Raw genomic sequence first — 27,934 nt, 5'->3', positions numbered from 1 at the left:
TCTCACGTGGAGGTCAAAGGTTATCTACTAGTTCAGATTTTTTTGTTCTCTATCCGTTGCTACGTCCAGTCAACTACTATCAGGTGCTATTTACTCTGTTTTGTTTGCTCCGCATATTAATTCTGTTAAGAATTATTCTACTTCGACTTGTACTACTTTGTGCACAGTTTATCGACTCATGGCATCTATGAAGTACGATCTTCCGCTGCTGGACCGTGACACAAGGTTTACCCTATGGCAAGTCAAGATGCGGGCGTTGTTGGCACAGTCCGACTACGATGAAGCACTGGATAGTTTTGGGAAGAATAGAATTCAGGATTGGACTGATGAGGAGAAAACAATTGACTGTAAGGCTTTGTCACAAATTCAACTCCATTTGCATAATAATATTTTGCAGGAAGTTTTGAGTGAGAAAACTGCCGCCGCTCTATGGTTAAAGCTGGAAGGGATTTGCATGACTAAAGATCTCACCAGCAAGATGCATCTGAAGCAAAATTTATTCCTGCACAGGTTACCCGAGGGAGGTAATGTTTTGAATCATATTTCAGAATTTAAAGAGATCATATCTGATCTAGCTGCAATGGAGGTTAAGTATGAAGAGGAAGATACTGCTTTAATGTTACTTTGTTCACTGCCAAGTTCTTATACCAATTTTAGAGACACCATATTATACAGTCGTGATACTCTCATGCTTAATGAAGTTTCTGAAGCTTTGAACTCTAAGGAGAAGATGAAATTAATGGTGCCTCATGATGGTTCGAGTTCATCCCAAGCCGAGGGATTGTCTGTTCGTGGCAGGACAAAGGAGAAGAACACCAATAATAGAAACAGAGGCAAAAGTAAAAACGGCTACAGGGGCCGGTCGCAATCCAGAGACAAGAAATATTGCAGATATTGCAAGAGAGACGGGCATGACATCTCAGAATGTTTCAAGTTGCAGAACAAGGAAAAGAGGAAAGGTAACAAACAAGGTGAAAATTCTGCTAACGTTGCTCGTGATGATAGTTCCGATGATGCTCTTGTCGTTATTGCTGGATGTGCTGAGACCAATGATGAGTGGGTACTTGACACTGCATGCACTTTTCATATGTGTCCACATAGAGATTGGTTTAATACTTTTGATTCCACTACTTCTGCTGGTTCCGTTTTGGGTTTTGATAATTCACCATGCAAGATTGAAGGCATAGGTTCTATTCGAATCAAGATGTTTGATGGCATAATCAGAACTTTGACAGATGTTCGGTATATTCCAAAGATGAAGAGAAATCTTATTTCTATGAGTGCCCTTGATGCAAAGGGATACAAGTATTCAGGTGGAGATAGTGTTTTGAAAGTCACCAAAGATTCCCTTGTTGTGATGAAAGGTGACTTAAGTTCGACCAATGGTCTTTATTACCTTCGAAGGTCTACAGTTTCAGGTAACGCTACTCCAGTTGTTTCAAAGAATTCTGATTGTGATGCTGCTAACCTTTGGCATATGCGTCTTGGACATATGAGTGAACTTGGTTTGGCAGAGTTAAATAAGAGAGGTCTTCTTGATAGATATGAACCTGGTAAATTAAAATTTTGTGAGCATTGTATCTTCGGCAAGCACAAGAGGGTGAAGTTCAACACTTCGACTCATACAACCGAAGGTATTCTTGATTATGTGCATTCTGATTTATGGGGACCATCTCGCAAGAAGTCTCTAGGTGGTGCTAGTTACATGCTGACTATTATTGATGATTATTCGAGAAAAGTTTGGCCTTATTTCTTGATGCATAAATATGAAGCATTCTCAGCATTTAAGGAGTGGAAGATTATGATTGAAAGACAAACTGAAAAGAAGGTAAAGATACTTCGCACTGATAATGGTATGGAATTCTGTTCTAAGCAATTTAAGAATTATTGCAAGTCTGAAGGCATTGTCAGACATTACACCGTTCCTTATACTCCTCAACAAAACGGTGTTGCTGAGCGTATGAACAGGACCATTATTTCCAGAGCCCGTTTCATGTTGTCCAATGCAGGTTTGCATAGGCGTTTTTGGGCTGAGGCCGCTTCCACTGCTTGCTATCTCATTAATCGGTCACCATCTATTGCTCTTAATAAGAAAACTCCAATTGAGGTATGGTCTGGTTCACCTGCTGATTACTCACAGTTGAGAGTTTTTGGTTGCACTGCTTATGCTCATGTTGATAATGGAAAGTTGGAGCCTAGGGCTGTTAAGTGCATCTGTCTTGGTTATAAGTCTGGTGTTAAAGGTTTTAAATTATGGAATCCTGAAACCCAAAAGGTTGTTATTAGCAGAAATGTTATCTTTAATGAATCTGCTATGTTACATGATGTTTCATCTACTAATGTTCCCGTTGAGAGTGAACAGCAGCCTATTGTTCAGGAGCCTACTATTCAGGTGGAGCATGTTATTGATTCAGGTGATACATCAGGTAATGAAATTGTTGATGCACATGATGAACCCGTCGTTAATGATGATCATGTCACTCCCACTCCAAATCAGCCTATTGTTTCGCCCAGTTGGAATCTTGCACGTGACAGAGTTAGACGGGGTATTAATAAACCAGACAAGTTAATTGAAGAGTGCAATATTGTTTCTTTTGCTTTATCTGTTGCAGAAGAAATTGAAGGTAATGCTGAGCCTTCTTCATATTCCGAGGCTATTATTTCTGGTGATAGTAATCAGTGGATGACCGCTATGCATGATGAGATGGAATCACTTGAAAAGAATGGCACTTGGGATTTAGTAAGATTACCTAGAGAGAAGAAACCTATTCGTTGCAAGTGGGTTTTCAAGAGGAAAGAAGATGTTTCTCCTAATGATGAGACAAGATATAAAGCAAGGTTAGTTGCTAAAGGTTACAGTCAGATTCCAGGTATTGACTATAACGAAGTCTTTTCTCCTGTTGTGAAGCATAGCTCTATTCGCACTTTACTCAGTATTGTTGCCATGCATGATCTTGAGCTTGAACAATTGGATGTTAAAACTGCATTTTTACATGGAGAATTAGAAGAGGATATTTATATGGAACAACCTGAAGGTTTTGTTATTCCTGGAAAAGAAAAGCTTGTCTGTAAGTTAAAGAAATCTCTTTATAGATTGAAGCAATCCCCAAGACAGTGGTACAAGAGATTTGACACCTTTATGCTCTCTCAAGGTTTCAAAAGGTCTAATTATGATAGTTGTGTTTATTTGAAAACTGTCAAAGGTTCAACTATTTATTTGCTCCTTTATGTTGATGATATGCTAATTGCTGCAAAGAGTATGTCAGATATTGATGAACTAAAGAAGCAATTGAGTAATGAATTTGAGATGAAGGATTTGGGTGCAGCAAAGAAAATACTTGGCATGGAAATATCCAGAGATAGACCGTCTGGAAAAGTGTATCTAAGTCAGAAGGGATATATTGATAAAGTTCTTCGTCATTTTAATATGCATAATGCCAAGCCAGTAAGTACTCCGTTAGCTGCACACTTCAAATTATCATCAGCTTTATGTCCTAAGTCAGATGCCGATATTGAGTACATGTCTAGAGTTCCCTATTCAAGTGCAGTTGGTTCACTTATGTATGCCATGGTTTGTTCTCGTCCGGATTTATCATATGCATTGAGTGTTGTTAGTAGATACATGGCTAATCCTGGAAAGGAACATTGGAAAGCAGTTCAGTGGATTTTCAGATACCTGCGAGGTACTTCTAATGCTTATTTACAATTTGGGAAAACTAGAGATGGACTTGTTGGTTTTGTTGATTCTGATTTTGCTGGTGATTTGGATAAGAGAAGATCACTCACATGTTATGTTTTCACCATTGGTGGTTGTGCTGTGAGTTGGAGAGCAACTTTGCAGTCTATTGTGGCTTGTTCCACTACTGATGCCGAGTATATGGCTATTTCTGAGGCATGCAAAGAAGCTATCTGGTTGAGAGGTTTGTACACTGAGCTTTGTGGAGACTCATCTTGCCCTACCGTATTTAGTGACAGTCAAAGTGCTATATATCTTACAAAGAATCCAATGTATCATGAGAGAACAAAGCACATTGATGTCAGATATCACTATATTCGAGATGTTGTTGCTGAAGGTGATTTGAAGGTATGCAAGATAAGTACTCATGATAATCCTGCTGATATGATGACAAAGCCAGTTCTGACCAATAAGTTTGAGCTTTGCTCAGGCTTAGTTGGTATTTCTCACTAGTCCTATGGACTTTGACGCACAAGGTGTTTATGCTGATTTGGATAGAGTTATTCACTTTCTTCGACCACTGAAGGGAATTTGGATCAAGGTGGAGATTGTTAAATTGTGATCCATATTATACTGTGTTGGACTAGACGTAGTACAACTGGTGTGGGCTTTTGCGTTGGTACCGACGCGTACGAGTACAACTCGTTTACTTGTCCTACAAGGACTCATATGTGTTGCCCCTCATATATACCCCATGTAGTCGCACCTCAGACGGCCTGTCGTCTCGTGCTTGTAATACTCCTCCTTATAGTAATTGCGCCTTCGTGCGTCCGTGGTTTTCTCCCGCAAGGGTTTTCACATAAAAATCCGTGTCTCTTTGTCTCGTTTATTTCTCGTTATTATCTAACAGCCACCAAATAGAAAAAGCGACAAAGGGCATTGTATTTTCGGGAACGACTAGGAATCAGACTAGCCATCCTTTGGATCCAGCAGCCCCCATCAACGTGCAGCTCTCGTCATGATATGAGTGTGCATGCACTTATGCATTTTTGTTTTGAGGAACTGGCAATTGAATTGCCGATATATTAAGCAGGAGTGAAAGCAAATATGAATGGTTCTCTTTGTTTTACAGGAGTTTGGAATTAAGGTTTCCCTCGCCAAAATAAGGAAAAACTGATCAGGCTCTTCTGGTTCAGGTTCATTCTCAATGTCAGATAGCCTTTGGAGGGTGGTAGTAGGCTGCAGCATGTCTTGTTTGGAAAGATGGAATAGCCCAGCTTCAGGAAGAGATTTGTGCTCAAAAACCCTCTGGTTGCGTTTTTTCCACAAGTTCCGGGCGAGGTAGATGGTCCTTTCGATTGTTCCAAACCTCCTTCTGTTCTAGAAGATTCCAAACATTCCACAGAGCATGTTTTAGTGCTCTGCTCTTAGTGCAAGTGATTACAGTGTGGTGTTCATCTTCCTCACCATTGCCACATATTTGACATACATTGTCGTGCACAATTGTTCTTTTGTGTTTGTTCTTTTAGCACCTAGAGTCCCTGTAGCGAGTAGCGACCCTCCATCCAAAGATCTTAAATTTTCCAATTACTCCGGTCACCTAGCTTGCATGAGGAATTAGAAGCACCCGTTGGTCATTTGCACTCCAAGGCTGCCACAAGGTTGGGCGCACTCCGCACAATGAAAAACCCGTTTTTCTCGTAATGCCAAGCCACATGTCCTCTGTATCCACTAAGGGGATATCGATTTGCAAATGTCTTCTGCATCAAAACGATAAAAGATTTGCTTGACAAGCTCTATTTTCCATTTTTTGGTTTCCAGGGTGATTAGTTCGTTTGCCCATCTCAATCTTGACTTTTGTTATGCAATTTGCTGTTTGCAGACCTTCCTTCCTTGGGATCAACTGGTTTCTCTAAATTGGTATGCTTTTTCCATCGCCCACACGCCAAATAAGCCCCTTTTTTAGCAGCTCAAGCCAACTTTTTATTACTCTCCAAACCAGCGAAGCATCCAAGAGAACACATCATACTCAATAAATCCCTTTGGGATAATATTTCTTCTCCTCTTTGACCGTGAGAGCTTGTCATGGGCTAAGTTGGGACTCCCCTGCAGGGATTTGAACTTTCGAAAGCCGTGCCCGCGGTTATGGGTAGATGGGAATTTGTTAATGTCCGGTTGGAGATAACTTGAACCTTAACTTAATTAAAATGAATCAACTGAGTGTGTCACCGTGAAGGCCTCTTCTCGGCGGAGTCCGGGAAGTGGACACGGTGTTGGAGTAATGTTTGCGCAGGTTGTTCTCTAGTTTATCGCTCGCGCTTTGCCTCCTCTTCTCGCTCTCTTTTGCGAACAGGATAGCCACCATATTTGCAGGTTGTCCTCTATTCTTTCTTCTCCTCTTTTTTTCTTCTTCCTCTTCTTTTTTTATCCTCTTCTTCCTCTCATGTTCGATAGGATCGCCGAGGGGTCGGGAGGTTGCGTAGTGTCTCAGGATTCAACAAAACCATGTCTTCATCATTAGGCGAAAGTAACATGTGCATGATGGTACGAAGCTCTTCAAAGTTGTTTTGGAACGGACTCCCAGATAGGATAATCCGCCTTTTGGTACAAAGTTCAGCAAGAGCCTTCCGAATATCGCTATTTGGAAGGCCTTTGCTGAATTGGTACCAAAAGGCGGATTATTCTATCCGGGACTCCATTCCAAAACAACTTTGCAGAACTTCGTACCAACATGCCCTGGTTACTTCCGGCTAATGATGAAGGCATGGATTTCTTCAATACTTTGACACTAGGAAACCTCTCTCTACTTCCGGCTAATAAGAATAAGAAGAAGAAAAGAAGAAAAAAAAGAGGAGAAGAAGAAAGGAATAGTGGAGAAAAGAGAAAATAGAATATATTATATTTTCTCTTCTTCTCCACTATTCCTTTCTTCTTCTCCTCTTCTTTTTCTTCTTTTTTCTTCTTCTTATTTATTTCTCCTCTTCTTTTCGGTAGAGGAAACCCTAAATAGCTAGCAAGTTTCGTGGGTGTGAGATACATGTGGCCTTCGGTGTCGGACACTACATCCACGTCCCACAAGTGACGTGGGCGTCGAAGCCCGCGCCACTTGTGGGATGTGGGTGTAGTGTCCGACACCGACGGTACATGTATCTCACACCGATGGTACTTTCTATTTAGGGTTTCTCCTCTACCGCTCGGCGACCCTCTCGACGACCCTCGTTCCCGATAAAATAAAGAGGAAGAAGAAGAAGAAAAAAGAAGAGAAGAAAGAATAGAGGAGAAGACTTCCTCTTCTTCCTCTCCTCTTCTTCTCCCTCTTCTTCCCCTTCTTCTTCGCCTCTCTCATGAATGTCCGACGTTCTCGACCCCCCCCCCACGTGTCGAAGAAAAAGAAGAAGAAAAAAATAGGAGAAGAAGAAAGGAATAGAGGAGAAAAGAGAAAATAGAATATATATTCTATTTTTCTCTTCTTCTCCTCTATTCCTTTCTTCTTCTCCTCTTCTTTTTCTTATTTTTTCTTCTTCTTATTTATTTCTCCCCGTCTTCCTCTCCCCTCTCGGCGACCCTAGACCCCCTCTCGACCCTCGACCCCTCTATTTTTTTTCTTCCTCTTCTTTTTTATCCTCTTCTTCCTCTACCGCTCGGCGACCCTCGACGACCCTCGTTCCCGATAAAAAAAGAGGAAGAAGAAGAAAAAAAAGAGGAGAAGAAAGAATAGAGGAGATTTTCTCCTCTATTCTTTCTTCTCTTTTTTCTTTTCTTATTCCTCTTCTTTTTTTATCCTGTTCCTCCTCTCATGTTCGACGACCCTCGACCCCTCGGCGACCCTAGACCCCCTCTCGACCCCCTCTTCTTCTCCCTCTTATTCCCCTTCTTCCCCGCCTAAAATGACCTAAAATGAAAATAACCTAAAATTCACTAAAGTTATTGATGACCCTCTCGACACACCCACGAATAAGAAAATATATCATCTTCTTCATCTCCTCTTCTTTGCATATTCACATAGCCACATACACATACATAGCCACATACATATAGAACTTTTCTGAACATATATATACAGCCACATTCATATAGAACTTTTCTGAACATATATAGATGATTTTCTAAAAAAAGTAACTTTTGCATATATGAACAGAGAGCAGCGGCGGCAATGGGTGGCATCGTCGGCGACGGGGATGGGAAAGGGGGGAGCTCACTGGGGGCGGGCGGCGACGGGGAGAGGAGGCCAGCAACGGGAAAGGAGCTACGGCGGGCTCGGGGATGCCGGCGACGGTGACGGCGTGCGCGGGGCGACGGGGAGACGGGGACGGCCGCGGGCTCGGGGCGGCACACGGCGATGGGGACAATCGAGGAGGCGGGGCTCGGGGCAGGGCGGACGGCAGCGAGCTCGGGGCGGGGTGGCACATGACGACGGGGACGGCCGCAGGCTCGGGGCGGCACACGGCGGCGACGGGGACGATCGAGTAGGCGGGGCTCGGGGCAGGGCGGACGACGGCGACGAGGAGGACGATCGAGGAGGCGGGGCTCGGGGCGCGGCGACGGCAACGGCGACGGCGATGGGGCAGGGCGCAGCGACGGCAACGAGGAGGACGAGCAGCCTGGCGGCGTCGGCGATGGGGAACGGAGCAGTTGGCGAAAATTTCGCAAGGGTTGTATATATAGCCAGAGCAGTGGTCCCGGTTTGTGGCACAAACCGTGACCAATGCCCCCCTTTGGTCCCGGTTGGTGCCACCAACTGGGACCAAAGGCCAATTTTCAGCAGCCCAAAGGGCGGGAAGCGGCGGCCTTTGGTCCCGGTTGGTGGCACCAACCGGGACTAAAGGGGGGCATTGGTCCCGGTTGGTGCCACGAACCGGGACCAATGCCCCCTTTAGTCCCGGTTGGTGCCACCAACCGGGACCAATGCCCTTGTGCTGCCAGCGCCCAAAAGTTTAGTCCCACATCGCTAGCTGAAGGGCGCCGGCACTGGTTTATAAGCCCTGCTGTGCCTCCTCATTCGAGCTCCTCTCTAATGCAGGCTTTCGGGCCTAAACTTGCTACTGCCTGTGGGCCTATTGGGCCTCTGCGGGCCTGAATCCTGGCCCATGTAGGGTTTCTAGTCATATTCAGGCCGTGGAGGCCCAGTAGGAGGCATTTTTTTGGGTTTTCTTTTTTATTTCTACATTTTTTTGGTTTTTTATTTTTTTATTTCTACTTAAAACTAAATACTTATAGTTTTTTAGTGATTTCTTTTTGCTTTTAGGTCACAAAAATTATAAACTTTCTGTTAGTGCCATTAGTTTTAAATTTTGAATAGTTTAAATTTGAATTTTTAAAAAATTGTGTGAATCACTAGTTTATGAATAACTTTACTATAAAAATAGAATTTTTTTTCTATTTATTTTTTATTTATACTTACAACTAAATACTTATAGTTTTTTAGTGATTTCTTTTTTGCTTTTAGGTCACAAAAATTATAAACTTTCTGTTAGTGCCATTAGTTTTAAAATTTTGAATAGTTTAAATTTGAATTTTAAAAAATTTGTGTGAATCACTAGTTTATGAATAACTTTACTATAAAATTAGAATTTTTTTCTTCTTTGCTATTTATTTTTTATTTATACTTACAATTAAATACTTATAGTTTGATTTTAGGTCACACAAATTATATTCTTTTTTCTATTGAAGAATATTATAGTTTTATTTTAGTTGATCATAACATAATATCTTAATTGATTGTTTTTATTTTCATAAAAGTTTTGTAGTTCATTCTGTTTGCTATTAATTCATTCTTTGAGCTAAATGACTCTGAAATTGGAAAGCATTTCAAAATGAACTCTGAAAAGGTTGAAAGTTGGCATGGTATCATCATTTCACCCACATAGCATGTTCCAAAAAGTAGAGAGGGTTACGACAAAAACTTGATGCACTTCGTGTACAAAATGGACAATCACTTTCGAAGTATCAAAGTTTCGAACCATAAGACATGAAAGCATTTCAAATGAACTCTGAAAAATTTGAAAGTTGGGATGGTATCATAATTTCACCCACATAGCATTTGCTTATTGCGGGAGAAAGTCTTCACTTTTTCTTCGCTTGTGTCATTTGCTTATTGCGCCGTAACCATGGATAATCTTCATTGTTTATCAGGATGCTTGGGTCAGCCTTGACATTGAAGGGAGGAATTTCATGAAACTTTTCATAATCTTCAAACATGTCTGTCTTGCCGTCCACTCCCAGGATGTCCCTTTTTCCTGAAAGAACTATGTGGCGCTTTGGCTCATCGTATGATGTATTCGCTTCCTTATCTTTTCTTTTTCTCGGTTTGGTAGACATGTCCTTCACATAGATAACCTGTGCCACATCATTGGCTAGGACGAACGGTTCGTCAGTGTACCCAAGATTTTTCAGATCCACTGTTGTCATTCCGTACTGTGGGTCTACCTGTACCCCGCCGCCTAACAGATTGACCCATTTGCACTTAAACAAAGGGACCTTAAAATCAGGTCCGTAGTCAAGTTCCCATATGTCCACTATGTAACCATAATATGTGTCCTTTCCGCTCTCGGTTGCTGCATCAAAGCGGACACCGCTGTTTTGGTTGGTGCTCTTTTGATCTTGGGCGATCGTGTAAAATGTATTCCCATTTATCTCGTATCCTTTGTAAGTCAATACAGTCAAAGATGGTCCCCTGGACAACAAGTACAACTCATCACAAACAGTGTTGTCACCTCTGAGACGTGTTTCCAACCAACTGCTGAAAGTCCTGATGTGTTCACATGTAATCCAGTCGTCGCACTGCTCCGGGTGTTTGGAGCGCAGACTGTTCTTGTGTTCATCGACATACGGGGTCACCAAGGTAGAGTTCTATAGAACTGTGTAGTGTGCTTGAGACCAAGAATATCCGTCCCTGCATATTATTGAGTCTCTTCCCAGAGTGCCTTTTCCAGTCAGTCTCCCCTCATACCGCGATTTAGGGAGACCTATCTTGTTAAGGCTAGGAATGAAGTCAACACAAAACCCGATAACATCCTCTGTTTGATGGCCCATGGAGATGCTTCCTTCTGGCCTAGCGCAGTTACAGACATATTTCTTTAGGACTCCCATGAACCTCTCAAAAGGGAACATATTGTGTAGAAATACGGGCCCCAGGATGACAATCTCGTCGACTAGATGAACTAGGACGTGCGTCATGATATTGAAGAAGGATGGTGGGAACACCAGCTCGAAACTGACAAGACATTGCGCCACATCACTCCTTAGCCTTGGTACGATTTCTGGATCGATCACCTTCTGAGAGATTGCATTGAGGAATGCACATTGCTTCACAATAGCTAATCGAACGTTTTCCGGTAGAAGCCCCCTCAATGCAACCGGAAGCAGTTGTGTCATAATCACGTGGCAGTCATGAGACTTTAGATTCTGAAACTTTTTCTCTGGCATATTTATTATTCCCTTTATATTCGACGAGAAGCCAGTCGTGACCTTCATACTGAGCAGGCATTCAAAGAAGATTTCTTTCTCTTCTTTCGTAAGAGCGTAGCTGGCAGGACCTTTATACTGCTTCGGTGGCATGCCGTCTTTTTCGTGCAAACGTTGCAGGTCCTCTCGTGCCTCGGGTGTATCTTTTGTCTTCCCATACACGCCCAAGAAGCCTAGGAGGTTCACGCAAAGGTTCTTCGTCACGTGCATCACGTCGATTGAGGAGCGGACCTCTAGGTCTTTCCAGTAGGGTAGGTCCCAAAATATAGATTTGTTCTTCCACATGGGTGCGTGTCCCTCAGCGTCATTCGGAACAGCTAGTCCACCGGGACCCTTTCCAAAGATTACGTAGTGTAAATCATTGACCATAGCAAGCACGTGAACACCGATGCGCATGGCGGGCTTCTTCCGGTGATCTGCCTCGCCTTTGAAATGCTTGCCTTTCTTTCGACATTGATGGTTGGTCGGAAGAAATCGACGATGGCCCAGGTACACATTCTTCCTGCATTTGTCCAGGTATATACTTTCAGTGTCATCTAAACAGTGCGCGCATGCGTGGTATCCTTTGTTTGTCTGTCCTGAAAGGTTACTGAGAGCGGGCCAATCGTTGATGGTCACGAACAGCAACGCCTTAAGGTTAAATTCCTCCTGTCTGTGCTCATCCCACGTACGTACACCGTTTCCATTCCACAGCTGTAAAAGTTCTTCAACTAATGGCCTTAGGTACACATCAATTTCGTTGCCGGGTTGCTTAGGGCCTTGGATGAGAACTGGCATCATAATGAACTTCCGCTTCATGCACATCCAAGGAGGAAGGTTATACATACATAGAGTCACGGGCCAGGTGCTGTGATTGCTGCTCTGCTCCCCGAAAGGATTAATGCCATCCGCGCTTAAAGCAAACCATACATTCCTTGGGTCCTTTGCAAACTCATCCCAGTACTTTCTCTCGATTTTTCTCTACTGCGACCCGTCAGCGGGTGCTCTCAACTTCCCATCTTTCTTTCGGTTCTCACTGTGCCATCGCATCAACTTGGCATGCTCTTCGTTTCTGAACAGACGTTTCAACCGTGGTATTATAGGAGCATACCACATCACCTTCGCAGGAACCCTCTTCCTGAGGGGCTCGCCGTCAACATCACCAGGGTCATCTCGTCTGATCTTATACCGCAACGCACCGCATACCGGGCATGCGTTCAGATCCTTGTATGCACCGCGGTAGAGGATGCAGTCATTAGGGCATGCATGTATCTTCTCCACCTCCAATCCTAGAGGGCATACGACCTTCTTTGCTGCGTATGTACTGTCGGGCAATTCGTTATCGTTTGGAAGCTTCTTCTTCAATATTTTCAGTAGCTTCTCAAATCCTTTGTCAGCCACAGCATTCTCTGCCTTCCACTGCAGCAATTCCAGTACGGTACCGAGCTTTGTGTTGCCATCTTCGCAATTGGGGTATAACCCTTTTTTGTGATCCTCTAACATGTGATCGAACTTCATCTTCTCCTTTTGACTAATGCATTGCGTCCCTGCATCGACAATGACCCGGCGGAGATCATCATCATCGGGCACATCGTCTGGTTCCTCTTGATCTTCAGCAGCTTCACCCGTGGCAGCATCATTGGGCACATCGTCTGGTTCCTCTTGATCTTCACCAGCTCCCCCCGTTGCAGCATCACCGTATTCAGGGGGCACATAGTTTTCATCGTACTCTTCTTCTTCGCCGTCTTCCATCATAACCCCTATTTCTCCGTGCCTCGTCCAAACATTATAGTGTGGCATGAAACCCTTGTAAAGCAGGTGGGAGTGAAGGATTTTCCGGTTAGAGTAAGACCTCGTATTCCCACATTCAGTGCATGGACAACACATAAAACCATTCTGCTTGTTTGCCTCAGCCGCATCGAGAAACTCATGCACGCCCTTAATGTACTCGCGGGTGTGTCTGTCACCGTACATCCATTGCCGGTTCATCTGCGTGCATTATATATAATTAAGTGTCCAAATTAATAGAAGTTCATCATCACATTAAAACCAAAGTGCATACATAGTTCTCATCTAACAACATATAGCTCTCCAGAGCATCTAATTAATTAAACCATACATTGAAACTATGTAAAACATTTCAATGCGAAAACAAATGTGATCATAATCGCAACCAAGGTAACAATTGATCCAACGGCATAATGATACCAAGCCTCGGTATGAATGACATATTTTCTAATCTTTCTAATTTTCAAGCGCATTGCATCCATCTTGATCTTGTGATCATCGACGACATCCGCAACATGCAACTCCAATATCATCTTCTCCTCCTCAATTTTTTTTATTTTTTCCTTCAACAAATTGTTTTCTTCTTCAACTAAATTTAACCTCTCGACAATAGGGTCGGTTGGCATTTCCGATTCACATACATCCTAGATAAATAAAATCTATGTCACGTTGGTCGGCATAATTTTCATAAACAATAAATGAACCAATAGTTATGAAGATAATATACATACCAAATCCGAATCATAGACAGGACGAGGGCCGACGGGGGCGGATACCAAAACCATCGCACTATATAAGATGCAATAATAAATGTAAGAAAATGATACAAGTATCTATCTAAACAGACAAGTAAGAATATTTTTCCTTTCAGAAATAAGATAAGAACAAGAGGCTCACCACGGTGGTGTCGGTGATGAGATCGGCGCGGGTGATCGACGGCGGTGAAGACGGGGACGGGGTGTGACGGACCGCTAAATCTAGACAAATCTCGAGGAAAATGGATCTTGGAGGTCGAGCTTCGAGAGGAGAAAGCTTAAGTAGTGTGGCTCGGGCATTCCATCGAACACCTCATGTGCATAGGAGGTGAGCTAGAGCACCACAAAGCCCTCTCCCCCTCAGCCAGAAAAAACAGAGCACTGTGCTCTGCTCTTACGCGAGGGGGTATATATAGGCACTTCATTTGTCCCGGTTGGTGGCATGAACCGGGACTAAAGGGGAGCCTTTGGTCCCGGTTCAAGCCACCAACCGGGACCAATGGTGGTGGGCCAGGAGCGAGGCCCATTGGTCCCGGTTCGTCCCACCAACCGGGACCAAAAGGTCCAGACGAACCGGGACCAATGGCCCACGTGGCCCGGCCGGCCCCCTGGGCTCACGAACCGGGACCAATGCCCACATTAGTCCCGGTTCTACACTGAACCGGGACTAATGGGCTGAGCCGGCCTGGACCATAGCCCTGTTTTCTACTAGTGTAGACGTAGTACAACTGGTGTGGGCTTTTGCGTTGGTACCGACGCGTACGAGTACAACTCGTTTACTTGTCCTACAAGGACTCCTATGTGTTGCCCCTCATATATATCCCATGTAGTCGCACCTCAGACGGCCTGTCGTCTCGTGCCTGTAATACTCCTCCTCATAGTGATTGCGCCTTCGTGCGTCCGTGGTTTTCTCCCGCAAGAGTTTCCACGTAAAAATCCGTCTCTCTTTGTCTCGTCTATTTCTCGTTATTATCTAACAAGTGGTATACAGAGCTGAAGTTTCAAATACAAGATTTCAAATCGAGAGGATTAGGGTTCCGCGCCGTCGCCGCGTCGTGCAATCCGCTGAGTCCGACAGGGACGGCTCATCATCCGTGTCCAGATCAGTTCGGAGACTGATTTCCTCTTCGCGGAGATCGAGACGAATCCTGCTGCACCGAGCTGTGTTCTGTGATTTATTCTGGCTGCCGCTACTCCCAACTCTCAAGGCAACAGAAGCAAAACCACATCACACGTCAAATCCACCGAGCCGTGGTTGCTGCACGTACATGCTTCAAGTCCCGAGGCTGCTACCTAGTTGCTGCTACTACTTTGGTTCAACCTGATCATTAGTACTACTACTAGTACTTCTCACGTGGAGGTCAAAGGTTATCTACTAGTTCAGATTTTTTTGTTCTCTATCCGTTGCTACGTCCAGTCAACTACTATCAGGTGCTATTTACTCTGTTTTGTTTGCTCCGCATATTAATTCTGTTAAGAATTATTCTACTTCGACTTGTACTACTTTGTGCACAGTTTATCGACTCATGGCATCTATGAAGTACGATCTTCCGCTGCTGGACCGTGACACAAGGTTTACCCTATGGCAAGTCAAGATGCGGGCGTTGTTGGCACAGTCCGACTACGATGAAGCACTGGATAGTTTTGGGAAGAATAGAATTCAGGATTGGACTGATGAGGAGAAAACAATTGACTGTAAGGCTTTGTCACAAATTCAACTCCATTTGCATAATAATATTTTGCAGGAAGTTTTGAGTGAGAAAACTGCCGCCGCTCTATGGTTAAAGCTGGAAGGGATTTGCATGACTAAAGATCTCACCAGCAAGATGCATCTGAAGCAAAATTTATTCCTGCACAGGTTACCCGAGGGAGGTAATGTTTTGAATCATATTTCAGAATTTAAAGAGATCATATCTGATCTAGCTGCAATGGAGGTTAAGTATGAAGAGGAAGATACTGCTTTAATGTTACTTTGTTCACTGCCAAGTTCTTATACCAATTTTAGAGACACCATATTATACAGTCGTGATACTCTCATGCTTAATGAAGTTTCTGAAGCTTTGAACTCTAAGGAGAAGATGAAATTAATGGTGCCTCATGATGGTTCGAGTTCATCCCAAGCCGAGGGATTGTCTGTTCGTGGCAGGACAAAGGAGAAGAACACCAATAATAGAAACAGAGGCAAAAGTAAAAACGGCTACAGGGGCCGGTCGCAATCCAGAGACAAGAAATATTGCAGATATTGCAAGAGAGACGGGCATGACATCTCAGAATGTTTCAAGTTGCAGAACAAGGAAAAGAGGAAAGGTAACAAACAAGGTGAAAATTCTGCTAACGTTGCTCGTGATGATAGTTCCGATGATGCTCTTGTCGTTATTGCTGGATGTGCTGAGACCAATGATGAGTGGGTACTTGACACTGCATGCACTTTTCATATGTGTCCACATAGAGATTGGTTTAATACTTTTGATTCCACTACTTCTGCTGGTTCCGTTTTGGGTTTTGATAATTCACCATGCAAGATTGAAGGCATAGGTTCTATTCGAATCAAGATGTTTGATGGCATAATCAGAACTTTGACAGATGTTCGGTATATTCCGAAGATGAAGAGAAATCTTATTTCTATGAGTGCCCTTGATGCAAAGGGATACAAGTATTCAGGTGGAGATAGTGTTTTGAAAGTCACCAAAGATTCCCTTGTTGTGATGAAAGGTGACTTAAGTTCGACCAATGGTCTTTATTACCTTCGAAGTTCTACAGTTTCAGGTAACGCTACTCCAGTTGTTTCAAAGAATTCTGATTGTGATGCTGCTAACCTTTGGCATATGCATCTTGGACATATGAGTGAACTTGGTTTGGCAGAGTTAAATAAGAGAGGTCTTCTTGATAGATATGAACCTGGTAAATTAAAATTTTGTGAGCATTGTATCTTCGGCAAGCACAAGAGGGTGAAGTTCAACACTTCGACTCATACAACCGAAGGTATTCTTGATTATGTGCATTCTGATTTATGGGGACCATCTCGCAAGAAGTCTCTAGGTGGTGCTAGTTACATGCTGACTATTATTGATGATTATTCGAGAAAAGTTTGGCCTTATTTCTTGATGCATAAATATGAAGCATTCTCAGCATTTAAGGAGTGGAAGATTATGATTGAAAGACAAACTGAAAAGAAGGTAAAGATACTTCGCACTGATAATGGTATGGAATTCTGTTCTAAGCAATTTAAGAATTATTGCAAGTCTGAAGGCATTGTCAGACATTACACCGTTCCTTATACTCCTCAACAAAACGGTGTTGCTGAGCGTATGAACAGGACCATTATTTCCAGAGCCCGTTTCATGTTGTCCAATGCAGGTTTGCATAGGCGTTTTTGGGCTGAGGCCGCTTCCACTGCTTGCTATCTCATTAATCGGTCACCATCTATTGCTCTTAATAAGAAAACTCCAATTGAGGTATGGTCTGGTTCACCTGCTGATTATTCACAGTTGAGAGTTTTTGGTTGCACTGCTTATGCTCATGTTGATAATGGAAAGTTGGAGCCTAGGGCTGTTAAGTGCATCTTTCTTGGTTATAAGTCTGGTGTTAAAGGTTTTAAATTATGGAATCCTGAAACCCAAAAGGTTGTTATTAGCAGAAATGTTATCTTTAATGAATCTGCTATGTTACATGATGTTTCATCTACTAATGTTCCCGTTGAGAGTGAACAGTAGCCTATTGTTCAGGAGCCTACTATTCAGGTGGAGCATGTTATTGATTCAGGTGATACATCAGGTAATGAAATTGTTGATGCACATGATGAACCCGTCGTTAATGATGATCATGTCACTCCCACTCCAAATCAGCCTATTGTTTCGCCCAGTTGGAATCTTGCACGTGACAGAGTTAGACGGGGTATTAATAAACCAGACAAGTTAATTGAAGAGTGCAATATTGTTTCTTTTGCTTTATCTGTTGCAGAAGAAATTGAAGGTAATGCTGAGCCTTCTTCATATTCCGAGGCTATTATTTCTGGTGATAGTAATCAGTGGATGACCGCTATGCATGATGAGATGGAATCACTTGAAAAGAATGGCACTTGGGATTTAGTAAGATTACCTAGAGAGAAGAAACCTATTCGTTGCAAGTGGGTTTTCAAGAGGAAAGAAGATGTTTCTCCTAATGATGAGACAAGATATAAAGCAAGGTTAGTTGCTAAAGGTTACAGTCAGATTCCAGGTATTGACTATAACGAAGTCTTTTCTCCTGTTGTGAAGCATAGCTCTATTCGCACTTTACTCAGTATTGTTGCCATGCATGATCTTGAGCTTGAACAATTGGATGTTAAAACTGCATTTTTACATGGAGAATTAGAAGAGGATATTTATATGGAACAACCTGAAGGTTTTGTTATTCCTGGAAAAGAAAAGCTTGTCTGTAAGTTAAAGAAATCTCTTTATAGATTGAAGCAATCCCCAAGACAGTGGTACAAGAGATTTGACACCTTTATGCTCTCTCAAGGTTTCAAAAGGTCTAATTATGATAGTTGTGTTTATTTGAAAACTGTCAAAGGTTCAACTATTTATTTGCTCCTTTATGTTGATGATATGCTAATTGCTGCAAAGAGTATGTCAGATATTGATGAACTAAAGAAGCAATTGAGTAATGAATTTGAGATGAAGGATTTGGGTGCAGCAAAGAAAATACTTGGCATGGAAATATCCAGAGATAGACCGTCTGGAAAAGTGTATCTAAGTCAGAAGGGATATATTGATAAAGTTCTTCGTCATTTTAATATGCATAATGCCAAGCCAGTAAGTACTCCGTTAGCTGCACACTTCAAATTATCATCAGCTTTATGTCCTAAGTCAGATGCCGATATTGAGTACATGTCTAGAGTTCCCTATTCAAGTGCAGTTGGTTCACTTATGTATGCCATGGTTTGTTCTCGTCCGGATTTATCATATGCATTGAGTGTTGTTAGTAGATACATGGCTAATCCTGGAAAGGAACATTGGAAAGCAGTTCAGTGGATTTTCAGATACCTGCGAGGTACTTCTAATGCTTATTTACAATTTGGGAAAACTAGAGATGGACTTGTTGGTTTTGTTGATTCTGATTTTGTTGGTGATTTGGATAAGAGAAGATCACTCACATGTTATGTTTTCACCATTGGTGGTTGTGCTGTGAGTTGGAGAGCAACTTTGCAGTCTATTGTGGCTTGTTCCACTACTGATGCCGAGTATATGGCTATTTCTGAGGCATGCAAAGAAGCTATCTGGTTGAGAGGTTTGTACACTGAGCTTTGTGGAGACTCATCTTGCCCTACCGTATTTAGTGACAGTCAAAGTGCTATATATCTTACAAAGAATCCAATGTATCATGAGAGAACAAAGCACATTGATGTCAGATATCACTATATTCGAGATGTTGTTGCTGAAGGTGATTTGAAGGTATGCAAGATAAGTACTCATGATAATCCTGCTGATATGATGACAAAGCCAGTTCCGACCAATAAGTTTGAGCTTTGCTCAGGCTTAGTTGGTATTTCTCACTAGTCCTATGGACTTTGACGCACAAGGTGTTTATGCTGATTTGGATAGAGTTATTCACTTTCTTCGACCACTGAAGGGAATTTGGATCAAGGTGGAGATTGTTAAATTGTGATCCATATTATACTGTGTTGGACTAGACGTAGTACAACTGGTGTGGGCTTTTGCGTTGGTACCGACGCGTACGAGTACAACTCGTTTACTTGTCCTACAAGGACTCATATGTGTTGCCCCTCATATATACCCCATGTAGTCGCACCTCAGACGGCCTGTCGTCTCGTGCTTGTAATACTCCTCCTTATAGTAATTGCGCCTTCGTGCGTCCGTGGTTTTCTCCCGCAAGGGTTTTCACGTAAAAATCCGTGTCTCTTTGTCTCGTTTATTTCTCGTTATTATCTAACAGCCACCAAATAGAAAAAGCGACAAAGGGCATTGTATTTTCGGGAACGACTAGGAATCAGACTAGCCATCCTTTGGATCCAGCAGCCCCCATCAACGTGCAGCTCTCGTCATGATATGAGTGTGCATGCACTTATGCATTTTTGTTTTGAGGAACTGGCAATTGAATTGCCGATATATTAAGCAGGAGTGAAAGCAAATATGAATGGTTCTCTTTGTTTTACAGGAGTTTGGAATTAAGGTTTCCCTCGCCAAAATAAGGAAAAACTGATCAGGCTCTTCTGGTTCAGGTTCATTCTCAATGTCAGATAGCCTTTGGAGGGTGGTAGTAGGCTGCAGCATGTCTTGTTTGGAAAGATGGAATAGCCCAGCTTCAGGAAGAGATTTGTGCTCAAAAACCCTCTGGTTGCGTTTTTCCACAAGTTCCGGGCAAGGTAGATGGTCCTTTCGATTGTTCCAAACCTCCTTCTGTTCTAGAAGATTCCAAACATTCCACAGAGCATGTTTTAGTGCTCTTCTCTTAGTGCAAGTGATTACAGTGTGGTGTTCATCTTCCTCACCATTGCCACATATTTGACATACATTGTCGTGCACAATTGTTCTTTTGTGTTTGTTCTTTTAGCACCTAGAGTCCCTGTAGCGAGTAGCGACCCTCCATCCAAAGATCTTAAATTTTCCAATTACTCCGGTCACCTAGCTTGCATGAGGAATTAGAAGCACCCGTTGGTCATTTGCACTCCAAGGCTGCCACAAGGTTGGGCGCACTCCGCACAATGAAAAACCCGTTTTTCTCGTAATGCCAAGCCACATGTCCTCTGTATCCACTAAGGGGATATCGATTTGCAAATGTCTTCTGCATCAAAACGATAAAAGATTTGCTTGACAAGCTCTATTTTCCATTTTTTGGTTTCCAGGGTGATTAGTTCGTTTGCCCATCTCAATCTTGACTTTTGTTATGCAATTTGCTGTTTGCAGACCTTCCTTCCTTGGGATCAACTGGTCTCTCTAAATTGGTATGCTTTTTCCATCGCCCACACGCCAAATAAGCCCCTTTTTTAGCAGCTCAAGCCAACTTTTTATTACTCTCCAAACCAGCGAAGCATCCAAGAGAACACATCATACTCAATAAATCCCTTTGGGATAATATTTCTTCTCCTCTTTGACCGTGAGAGCTTGTCATGGGCTAAGTTGGGACTCCCCTGCAGGGATTTGAACTTTCGAAAGCCGTGCCCGCGGTTATGGGTAGATGGGAATTTGTTAATGTCCGGTTGGAGATAACTTGAACCTTAACTTAATTAAAATGAATCAACTGAGTGTGTCACCGTGAAGGCCTCTTCTCGGCGGAGTCCGGGAAGTGGACACGGTGTTGGAGTAATGTTTGCGCAGGTTGTTCTCTAGTTTATCGCTCGCGCTTTGCCTCCTCTTCTCGCTCTCTTTTGCGAACAGGATAGCCACCATATTTGCAGGTTGTCCTCTATTCTTTCTTCTCCTATTTTTTTCTTCTTCCTCTTCTTTTTTTATCCTCTTCTTCCTCTCATGTTCGATAGGATCGCCGAGGGGTCGGGAGGTTGCGTAGTGTCTCAGGATTCAACAAAACCATGTCTTCATCATTAGGCGAAAGTAACATGTGCATGATGGTACGAAGCTCTTCAAAGTTGTTTTGGAACGGACTCCCAGATAGGATAATCCGCCTTTTGGTACAAAGTTCAGCAAGAGCCTTCCGAATATCGCTATTTGGAAGGCCTTTGCTGAATTGGTACCAAAAGGCGGATTATTCTATCCGGGACTCCATTCCAAAACAACTTTGCAGAACTTCGTACCAACATGCCCTGGTTACTTCCGGCTAATGATGAAGGCATGGATTTCTTCAATACTTTGACACTAGGAAACCTCTCTCTACTTCCGGCTAATAAGAATAAGAAGAAGAAAAGAAGAAAAAAAAGAGGAGAAGAAGAAAGGAATAGTGGAGAAAAGAGAAAATAGAATATATTATATTTTCTCTTCTTCTCCACTATTCCTTTCTTCTTCTCCTCTTCTTTTTCTTCTTTTTTCTTCTTCTTATTTATTTCTCCTCTTCTTTTCGGTAGAGGAAACCCTAAATAGCTAGCAAGTTTCGTGGGTGTGAGATACATGTGGCCTTCGGTGTCGGACACTACATCCACGTCCCACAAGTGACGTGGGCGTCGAAGCCCGCGCCACTTGTGGGATGTGGGTGTAGTGTCCGACACCGACGGTACATGTATCTCACACCGATGGTACTTTCTATTTAGGGTTTCTCCTCTACCGCTCGGCGACCCTCTCGACGACCCTCGTTCCCGATAAAATAAAGAGGAAGAAGAAGAAGAAAAAAGAAGAGAAGAAAGAATAGAGGAGAAGACTTCCTCTTCTTCCTCTCCTCTTCTTCTCCCTCTTCTTCCCCTTCTTCTTCGCCTCTCTCATGAATGTCCGACGTTCTCGACCCCCCCCCCACGTGTCGAAGAAAAAGAAGAAGAAAAAAATAGGAGAAGAAGAAAGGAATAGAGGAGAAAAGAGAAAATAGAATATATATTCTATTTTTCTCTTCTTCTCCTCTATTCCTTTCTTCTTCTCCTCTTCTTTTTCTTATTTTTTCTTCTTCTTATTTATTTCTCCCCGTCTTCCTCTCCCCTCTCGGCGACCCTAGACCCCCTCTCGACCCTCGACCCCTCTATTTTTTTTCTTCCTCTTCTTTTTTATCCTCTTCTTCCTCTACCGCTCGGCGACCCTCGACGACCCTCGTTCCCGATAAAAAAAGAGGAAGAAGAAGAAAAAAAAGAGGAGAAGAAAGAATAGAGGAGATTTTCTCCTCTATTCTTTCTTCTCTTTTTTCTTTTCTTATTCCTCTTCTTTTTTTATCCTCTTCCTCCTCTCATGTTCGACGACCCTCGACCCCTCGGCGACCCTAGACCCCCTCTCGACCCCCTCTTCTTCTCCCTCTTATTCCCCTTCTTCCCCGCCTAAAATGACCTAAAATGAAAATAACCTAAAATTCACTAAAGTTATTGATGACCCTCTCGACACACCCACGAATAAGAAAATATATCATCTTCTTCATCTCCTCTTCTTTGCATATTCACATAGCCACATACACATACATAGCCACATACATATAGAACTTTTCTGAACATATATATACAGCCACATTCATATAGAACTTTTCTGAACATATATAGATGATTTTCTAAAAAAAGTAACTTTTGCATATATGAACAGAGAGCAGCGGCGGCAATGGGTGGCATCGTCGGCGACGGGGATGGGAAAGGGGGGAGCTCACTGGGGGCGGGCGGCGACGGGGAGAGGAGGCCAGCAACGGGAAAGGAGCTACGGCGGGCTCGGGGATGCCGGCGACGGGGACGGCGTGCGCGGGGCGACGGGGAGACGGGGACGGCCGCGGGCTCGGGGCGGCACACGGCGATGGGGACAATCGAGGAGGCGGGGCTCGGGGCAGGGCGGACGGCAGCGAGCTCGGGGCGGGGTGGCACACGACGACGGGGACGGCCGCAGGCTCGGGGCGGCACACGGCGGCGACGGGGACGATCGAGTAGGCGGGGCTCGGGGCAGGGCGGACGACGGCGACGAGGAGGACGATCGAGGAGGCGGGGCTCGGGGCGCGGCGACGGCAACGGCGACGGCGATGGGGCAGGGCGCAGCGACGGCAACGAGGAGGACGAGCAGCCTGGCGGCGTCGGCGATGGGGAACGGAGCAGTTGGCGAAAATTTCGCAAGGGTTGTATATATAGCCAGAGCAATGGTCCCGGTTTGTGGCACAAACCGTGACCAATGCCCCCCTTTGGTCCCGGTTGGTGCCACCAACTGGGACCAAAGGCCAATTTTCAGCAGCCCAAAGGGCGGGAAGCGGCGGCCTTTGGTCCCGGTTGGTGGCACCAACCGGGACTAAAGGGGGGCATTGGTCCCGGTTGGTGCCACGAACCGGGACCAATGCCCCCTTTAGTCCCGGTTGGTGCCACCAACCGGGACCAATGCCCTTGTGCTGCCAGCGCCCAAAAGTTTAGTCCCACATCGCTAGCTGAAGGGCGCCGGCACTGGTTTATAAGCCCTGCTGTGCCTCCTCATTCGAGCTCCTCTCTAATGCAGGCTTTCGGGCCTAAACTTGCTACTGCCTGTGGGCCTATTGGGCCTCTGCGGGCCTGAATCCTGGCCCATGTAGGGTTTCTAGTCATATTCAGGCCGTGGAGGCCCAGTAGGAGGCATTTTTTTGGTTTTTTCTTTTTTATTTCTAAATTTTTTTGGTTTTTTATTTTTATATTTCTACTTAGAACTAAATACTTATAGTTTTTTAGTGATTTCTTTTTGCTTTTAGGTCACAAAAATTATAAACTTTCTGTTAGTGCCATTAGTTTTAAATTTTGAATAGTTTAAATTTGAATTTTTAAAAAATTGTGTGAATCACTAGTTTATGAATAACTTTACTATAAAAATATAATTTTTTTTCTATTTATTTTTTATTTATACTTACAACTAAATACTTATAGTTTTTTAGTGATTTCTTTTTTGCTTTTAGGTCACAAAAATTATAAACTTTCTGTTAGTGCCATTAGTTTTAAAATTTTGAATAGTTTAAATTTGAATTTTAAAAAATTTGTGTGAATCACTAGTTTATGAATAACTTTACTATAAAATTAGAATTTTTTTCTTCTTTGCTATTTATTTTTTATTTATACTTACAATTAAATACTTATAGTTTGATTTTAGGTCACACAAATTATATTCTTTTTTCTATTGAAGAATATTATAGTTTTATTTTAGTTGATCATAACATAATGTCTTAATTGATTGTTTTTATTTTCATAAAAGTTTTGTAGTTCATTCTGTTTGCTATTAATTCATTCTTTGAGCTAAATGACTCTGAAATTGGAAAGCATTTCAAAATGAACTCTGAAAAGGTTGAAAGTTGGCATGGTATCATCATTTCACCCACATAGCATGTTCCAAAAAGTAGAGAGGGTTACGACAAAAACTTGATGCACTTCGTGTACAAAATGGACAATCACTTTCGAAGTATCAAAGTTTCGAACCATAAGACATGAAAGCATTTCAAATGAACTCTGAAAAAGTTGAAAGTTGGGATGGTATCATAATTTCACCCACATAGCATTTGCTTATTGCGGGAGAAAGTCTTCACTTTTTCTTCGCTTGTGTCATTTGCTTATTGCGCCGTAACCATGGATAATCTTCATTGTTTATCAGGATGCTTGGGTCAGCCTTGACATTGAAGGGAGGAATTTCATGAAACTTTTCATAATCTTCAAACATGTCTGTCTTGCCGTCCACTCCCAGGATGTCCCTTTTTCCTGAAAGAACTATGTGGCGCTTTGGCTCATCGTATGATGTATTCGCTTCCTTATCTTTTCTTTTTCTCGGTTTGGTAGACATGTCCTTCACATAGATAACCTGTGCCACATCATTGGCTAGGACGAACGGTTCGTCAGTGTACCCAAGATTTTTCAGATCCACTGTTGTCATTCCGTACTGTGGGTCTACCTGTACCCCGCCGCCTAACAGATTGACCCATTTGCACTTAAACAAAGGGACCTTAAAATCAGGTCCGTAGTCAAGTTCCCATATGTCCACTATGTAACCATAATATGTGTCCTTTCCGCTCTCGGTTGCTGCATCAAAGCGGACACCGCTGTTTTGGTTGGTGCTCTTTTGATCTTGGGCGATCGTGTAAAATGTATTCCCATTTATCTCGTATCCTTTGTAAGTCAATACAGTCAAAGATGGTCCCCTGGACAACAAGTACAACTCATCACAAACAGTGTTGTCACCTCTGAGACGTGTTTCCAACCAACTGCTGAAAGTCCTGATGTGTTCACATGTAATCCAGTCGTCGCACTGCTCCGGGTGTTTGGAGCGCAGACTGTTCTTGTGTTCATCGACATACGGGGTCACCAAGGTAGAGTTCTGTAGAACTGTGTAGTGTGCTTGAGACCAAGAATATCCGTCCCTGCATATTATTGAGTCTCTTCCCAGAGTGCCTTTTCCAGTCAGTCTCCCCTCATACCGCGATTTAGGGAGACCTATCTTGTTAAGGCTAGGAATGAAGTCAACACAAAACCCGATAACATCCTCTGTTTGATGGCCCATGGAGATGCTTCCTTCTGGCCTAGCGCAGTTACGGACATATTTCTTTAGGACTCCCATGAACCTCTCAAAAGGGAACATATTGTGTAGAAATACGGGCCCCAGGATGACAATCTCGTCGACTAGATGAACTAGGACGTGCGTCATGATATTGAAGAAGGATGGTGGGAACACCAGCTCGAAACTGACAAGACATTGCGCCACATCACTCCTTAGCCTTGGTACGATTTCTGGATCGATCACCTTCTGAGAGATTGCATTGAGGAATGCACATTGCTTCACAATAGCTAATCGAACGTTTTCCGGTAGAAGCCCCCTCAATGCAACCGGAAGCAGTTGTGTCATAATCACGTGGCAGTCATGAGACTTTAGATTCTGAAACTTTTTCTCTGGCATATTTATTATTCCCTTTATATTCGACGAGAAGCCAGTCGTGACCTTCATACTGAGCAGGCATTCAAAGAAGATTTCTTTCTCTTCTTTCGTAAGAGCGTAGCTGGCAGGACCTTTATACTGCTTCGGTGGCATGCCGTCTTTTTCGTGCAAACGTTGCAGGTCCTCTCGTGCCTCGGGTGTATCTTTTGTCTTCCCATACACGCCCAAGAAGCCTAGGAGGTTCACGCAAAGGTTCTTCGTCACGTGCATCACGTCGATTGAGGAGCGGACCTCTAGGTCTTTCCAGTAGGGTAGGTCCCAAAATATAGATTTGTTCTTCCACATGGGTGCGTGTCCCTCAGCGTCATTCGAAACAGCTAGTCCACCGGGACCCTTTCCAAAGATTACGTAGTGTAAATCATTGACCATAGCAAGCACGTGAACACCGATGCGCATGGCGGGCTTCTTCCGGTGATCTGCCTCGCCTTTGAAATGCTTGCCTTTCTTTCGACATTGATGGTTGGTCGGAAGAAATCGACGATGGCCCAGGTACACATTCTTCCTGCATTTGTCCAGGTATATACTTTCAGTGTCATCTAAACAGTGCGCGCATGCGTGGTATCCTTTGTTTGTCTGTCCTGAAAGGTTACTGAGAGCGGGCCAATCGTTGATGGTCACGAACAGCAACGCCTTAAGGTTAAATTCCTCCTGTCTGTGCTCATCCCACGTACGTACACCGTTTCCATTCCACAGCTGTAAAAGTTCTTCAACTAATGGCCTTAGGTACACATCAATTTCGTTGCCGGGTTGCTTAGGGCCTTGGATGAGAACTGGCATCATAATGAACTTCCGCTTCATGCACATCCAAGGAGGAAGGTTATACATACATAGAGTCACGGGCCAGGTGCTGTGATTGCTGCTCTGCTCCCCGAAAGGATTAATGCCATCCGCGCTTAAAGCAAACCATACATTCCTTGGGTCCTTTGCAAACTCATCCCAGTACTTTCTCTCGATTTTTCTCTACTGCGACCCGTCAGCGGGTGCTCTCAACTTCCCATCTTTCTTTCGGTTCTCACTGTGCCATCGCATCAACTTGGCATGCTCTTCGTTTCTGAACAGACGTTTCAACCGTGGTATTATAGGAGCATACCACATCACCTTCGCAGGAACCCTCTTCCTGAGGGGCTCGCCGTCAACATCACCAGGGTCATCTCGTCTGATCTTATACCGCAACGCACCGCATACCGGGCATGCGTTCAGATCCTTGTATGCACCGCGGTAGAGGATGCAGTCATTAGGGCATGCATGTATCTTCTCCACCTCCAATCCTAGAGGGCATACGACCTTCTTTGCTGCGTATGTACTGTCGGGCAATTCGTTATCGTTTGGAAGCTTCTTCTTCAATATTTTCAGTAGCTTCTCAAATCCTTTGTCAGCCACAGCATTCTCTGCCTTCCACTGCAGCAATTCCAGTACGGTACCGAGCTTTGTGTTGCCATCTTCGCAATTGGGGTATAACCCTTTTTTGTGATCCTCTAACATGCGATCGAACTTCATCTTCTCCTTTTGACTAATGCATTGCGTCCCTGCATCGACAATGACCCGGCGGAGATCATCATCATCGGGCACATCGTCTGGTTCCTCTTGATCTTCAGCAGCTTCACCCGTGGCAGCATCATTGGGCACATCGTCTGGTTCCTCTTGATCTTCACCAGCTCCCCCCGTTGCAGCATCACCGTATTCAGGGGGCACATAGTTTTCATCGTACTCTTCTTCTTCGCCGTCTTCCATCATAACCCCTATTTCTCCGTGCCTCGTCCAAACATTATAGTGTGGCATGAAAC

Source organism: Triticum urartu, chromosome 7A (genome assembly GCF_056163025.1).
Source record: "Triticum urartu cultivar PI428250 chromosome 7A, HENAU_Tu73, whole genome shotgun sequence".
Classification (NCBI taxonomy): Eukaryota; Viridiplantae; Streptophyta; class Magnoliopsida; order Poales; family Poaceae; genus Triticum; species Triticum urartu.
Note: the sequence above shows the minus strand (reverse complement) of the source record.